The sequence below is a fragment of the Triticum aestivum genome, chromosome 6B, assembly GCF_018294505.1.
Source record: "Triticum aestivum cultivar Chinese Spring chromosome 6B, IWGSC CS RefSeq v2.1, whole genome shotgun sequence".
NCBI classification, from domain to species: domain Eukaryota; kingdom Viridiplantae; phylum Streptophyta; class Magnoliopsida; order Poales; family Poaceae; genus Triticum; species Triticum aestivum.
In genome coordinates this window covers 304,774,072-304,779,258 of record NC_057810.1, presented here as the reverse complement: position 1 = coordinate 304,779,258, position 5,187 = coordinate 304,774,072, and the positions used below count along the sequence as shown (strand labels likewise).

Genomic DNA, 5,187 nt, shown 5'->3' with positions numbered 1-5,187 from the left:
AGAGTTTGTACTTGTCAAAAAACAATCACTCGATGTTCTTTTAGTTTTAGTTTTTAATTTTCTTTCTCATCCTTATCCTTACTGTCAATGTCATCACCATCGTACCTTTATGGTTTATATAGTTGAACGGACTTACATTTTTACCATTCCTTCTTTTAAAAACTTGTGTTTTCTTCTCCAAGAACTTCCTACCTGGCGAGAATATTCATGAACGAAAAATATTTCTTCTATGTGGAATAGACAAGATCTCCTCAATGGGCCATGATGCAGGCATCACCGCAGGCAATACTTGGCGCCCCGGAGAACCTGTACTGTTGGGTTTGTCGAGAGAGGACTGAGGGAACATGTCGGCACTGGGGAGGTGGATGCAAGTATTGGAGTTCAGCCTAAACCACAAGAGAATGGATCAAAATGTAATTTTAAATCTTAATACTGACAACTATTCGATCCAGTTTCCTTTACATACAAGATTCATTCAGTCCTACACAAGTAATACCCGACCACCTTCACTTGAAACAACCAGCAGCCACAATCTGCTGCAACTCAACTGGAGCACAAACTCCACCTCTAAAACAATCTGGTGTCCAAGTTTGTTTACCATATTCATTTACATTACATTGCGACAATTCCATCCATCTTGTTGAGTTCATGTCAAGCATCATCAAGCAATAGGATCACGTGTGGAAGACGATGGGCGGCTCGCGCATGCGGGCTTGAACTGCTCGCCGGCTACCACTGATGGCTATCAATCATGCAAAATCCTGACCAAAAAATCACATTTTTCACATGAAACCAAACTCTTGAACTTGCTCCACGACAATCTTTGAACCTCCTACAGCAACAGTATATATATCATACATCATCTTTCTCTCTTTGTTCAATCATGCACCCAAAAAATTAAAACACAACAAAATACCAGTTGTTTGGCTCCCAAACCTCATGCATAATTTTTGGAACTAATGTTCTTTTTGTCATTGCACTGTTGTTGAACGAACCACATAGCTGCCAAGTCTGCACCTTTCAAGTACCTGCATGGGTACAATTTTTTAGACCATAGTACAAGATAGTAAGGTTGCAAGTTCAAATTGTCAATGAACCAAAACATGTTTAAACACAAAACATGCATACATGTTTGATATGCAGCAAAACTTTAGCTTTCTCGGGTTTCTTTAGTGAGCCACCTCAGCTTTTTCTCTCATTAATTTTTTTTCTTCCTCTTAAATTTATGGTGTTTTTTAGTCTGAACTGATGTAGAATTTTCTTTGCTCAACTGGGGTAGACTTCTGGTTAGTAAACGCACAACCTGACAAGGCAATGTACAAGTTCTTGTAAAAAGAACAACCAAGTTCATGTATAGTAACATTTATAAGTTCACAATGAAAATGATATGACTGTTAATGGGCACTTTCACTTGGATCCACCAGCTACTCTAGAGGCCTGAACTGAAACAATACATTTGACCAGAAACTATAACAAGAATTTGAACCGAAGTAAATTTATTAATTGAACTGAACTAAAAAATCAATTTAGTAATCAAACTGCTAGTTTCTTGTGTGCAAGCATTTGAATAGGAGGAAGTACAGCTCAGCTGCAAGCAAAAGGTCAATCAGAGCATCAGAATAAGTACACTCAGCTGCAAGCATAATGTCAACCAGAGCATGAAAATTGATGTTCTGAGGTCGGAGCAAAGCAGCTGCCCAACTGTAATATGAACAGGCGGATCTCTGCGCAGTTGTGAAACATCATTTTAATAACAGAGTTCATGATGCAGATCACAAAGTCGTTGATCAGTAACCTATTTACCTCCAGAACAAAACAGCATGTCCCAACATTCACAGGGCCAACAAGCACACTCTCAAGTTGCTGATAATAGTTCTCATCTTCAGCTGATCCAACATATATAAGCTTCCACTCCAGATCTGGAAGGCCAACCAAAAAACTCATTGTTAGTACTTCACCGGACTCAGCTAGGAAAAGAACAACATTATACTCATGGTACTCATAAAAAATGATAGGCTCAATTTTTAAGTAGGTCAAAACTATACATATGCAAAACGGCTCTTTTTAAGAGTCATGGAAAGTTTTGCACATCTTCTCATTAAGAGGAGGTGTGTGTTATTATTAAAGGAGATTATCAGAAGGACAACATGTCCACTGCCCTCACATGCGGATAAACACATACCAAAAAGAAACAGAAACACCAACAAGCTCCTTTCTACAATAGCAGTTATTGCTAATTCGCCAAGAAAATAATGTGAGGATGATAAGAAAATGGTGAAGATGGTGGCTTCAATTCTACTTGGACTGATGTCCGTGCTCCACTTTGACGACTGCGAGTAACCATGGTGGACGAGCTCGTGGCCGAGGGCCATGGAGGATCTGGTCAGGGGAGGTGGGGATGGTTGCCTCGGCCGATGCCAGGTGCTAACTACAATAGTAATATGAATTAGTTATTAGTGGTGAAAACACTAGAACTGAATCATGAAAATTTGTAACATGAATTTTGCTAATGAATATCTACTGATAAACTACTGCAGCTCTTGTTGTCGAACAGTACTCAATTTGGACAGGCAGCTAAGCCTCCAATGGCGCATGTATTAATTTATCTAGTTGACAATAGGTACCAAACGTGTAAAACTAGAGAAAAATACACTGCAGCCATTGTCAATTTTTCTGTCTCGCACTTTGTGAGTACACCGAAGATGAATTATCAGCATGCCACTTTTTGCTCCATGTAGCAAAGTGTGAGAAGAAAAGTAAACAAATGAATCATCACCCAGTCGCAGTGTTTTCTATTTTGGAATCCATTGAACTGAAAAAAACCTATAATGTTTACTGAAAAAACCCTACTAGGCGAACTTTAAAAAGCATACAAGCAGAGATGGGGAAAAAGCAGACATCGGCGGCTCGATATGAGAAAGGTAGACGAGCATACAATCATTATCATATTTTTGACAGTTTTAATTTTGGCTGAAGTTTTTGGTTTCCTGACTTTGAACTTATGTTTTTTTTGTAGGGGCTTGCTCCAGCCCAGGAAACAGGAGCTTCATTGAACAAAATTTGAATAAAGAATGATCCAACCTGAAGTGTGAACTACTCTGAACTTTTATTGAGATTTTTCTTGAACTGAAGCATGCTGCATGGGATCCTTCATACCTCCGATCCCGGCGCACCGCAGATTTTATTGTTGAATCTATATTTCTACTAATAGCAAGGAAGAAGCTTGGTCAGCGTTAGAATATGACTATTGTAAAATAAATTCATATGTACCCAGCCACTAACTATTACCGACATTAGTAACTCTCTTTGTTGGCAGCACAACATATATGTTACTTCCATGTTCTGGACATAAGAAAATGGCTCTCGCTCATAGAGACATGTACATACATCATTTGGAAGATCAGTTGTCATGCTTAGGTCTTCGTATACAGTTTTTTTACATGGTCTTTGTATATAGTTACATACCATATGTACAAGCATTAGCCCTTCAAGTACAAGCCCGCCAAAAAAGGTTGCTGAACTTGTATTTCTACATTGCTTTTGTCTCGAACTTAACTAGTTATTTCATGGCTTATAGAGTACTCTCCCTCTGTAAACTAATATAAGAGCGTTTAGATCACTATCTAAGTGCTCTTATATTAGTTTACATAGGGAGTACTATTACGTATAGTGTCAAACAACTTTCATGTTCCAAGTTCGGGTGGGGACATCATGACACACTCTCTTCACTAAAATGGAACCCCAAACAGCTCAAGGTTGAATGTAAGTGCAGAACCATCATGTAGTAACAAGTCAGAATTGGTTACCCCTGCTCTAGCTTGGAGATCGAGGGGTGGAGGATCAATGTCCTTCTGGTTGATCACCACGAAATTATTGTCACTTCCTGATTAAAACCTGAATGCTATAGAAACATGTGAGCACAATACTTGCCAAGAGAGAGAGCATGGGTGCACACTAAGAAAAATACCATATTTCTCAATACAGTGATCTTCTTGACACATTCATCAACTTGTTATCTCTCTCTAGAAACCATCTTTTCTCTTCGTTCAATGTTTGAGCAGAAGATCCAGCATTTATTTCAGTTAGAAACTTAAGTATCTGCTAAATGGTTCACTTCAGTTATGCGACTAAAATAGGAAATCTTAGTAGGTTTGAAATTAGCATGTGCTACTGCGTGGGCAGGGACAAGTCTCAGTGAGGATGTGATCCATGGATGTTGTAGCTTGTAAGATGCCGCCGGCAAGGAAAAACAAGGATGGGTGGAGTCAACAGTGAATATTACCATGTAGTGATACTAATACAGAATTGTAGATGCACGAGAGACAGAATATGACCTGCTATAGTTGAGGAGGACGGGTGCGTCGTGCTTGAGTGGTCCCTAGCTATGCGTAAGAACAACGGCGACATCTACATCTGCAGCCGAGCAGAGGAACGGCAGCGGCGATGCCTTCCCAAATGCGACGAGGAGCTAGGGCTCGCTGGGGGTGGGGGTCACCGGAGCTGGGGCTCGCCGGGGGAGGAGGCCGGACGGCAGCACGGTGGTGAGGAGGCCGGCTAGTGGCACGGTGGGGAGGAGGCCGCTCAGAGGCGCGCTGGGAGGAGGACGAACGGCGGTGCGGGGGGGGGAGGAGGCCGGCCGGAGGCGCGCTGGGAGGAGGCTGGTCGGCGGCGCGGTGGGGAGGTGGTCGGGCGGCGGTGGGCATGGGGAGGAGGTGGTAAGAAGGATCTGTGGGGGGATCAGGGTAGTTTCCTCCTTTGGGCCGGCCGCGGCTTATAAGGACCGAGGGTAACAGAATAATATTCTGTTACCGGTAACAATATATATATATATATATATATATATATATATATGGCCTTTGCACAGCATCTCCATCATCATTATCAGTACATCCTACGCAGGTGAGTTAGGATGCACTTGATCCCAGGAAGGTATCTATCCTTCAAAACAGAGGAGTGCTTCAAACTAACAGCAGTACATAATATCCAACAGAAGAGGGTCGTGCTACAGCAGTAGAATACATGGCTTAGTCTAGATATCAGCACGAATCAAGTTGTGCATATTTGCTGTTGGCATGAACCACATCGCCGCATGTCGGGTTTGGAAAAGCCATCCATCGCTTGGAAGCTTCATGCCTTTCACACACTGAAGATTATGTGGCAACAAGTTGTGTCGACGAATCTCTGGAT

General features: G+C 41.7%; 1 long non-coding RNA gene across 9 annotated transcripts; it reads right to left on the bottom strand.

Annotated features, from left to right (window-relative positions):
• Positions 1 to 402: 402 nt before the first annotated feature.
• LOC123137023 (uncharacterized) lies at positions 403 to 4,657 on the bottom strand. Of its 9 annotated transcripts, none has more exons than XR_006467647.1 (7): positions 4,335 to 4,657; positions 3,807 to 3,894; positions 3,082 to 3,204; positions 1,804 to 2,428; positions 1,129 to 1,724; positions 917 to 1,028; positions 403 to 832 (listed from the first exon to the last, which is right to left on the bottom strand). It is a non-coding gene; the product is annotated as an uncharacterized lncRNA (long non-coding RNA). The 9 variants fall into 9 exon arrangements; XR_006467646.1 differs by having other exon boundaries at positions 917 to 1,724; positions 1,804 to 1,919; positions 2,183 to 2,428; XR_006467648.1 differs by having other exon boundaries at positions 917 to 1,724; positions 1,804 to 1,919; positions 2,300 to 2,428.
• Positions 4,658 to 5,187: the final 530 nt, after the last annotated feature.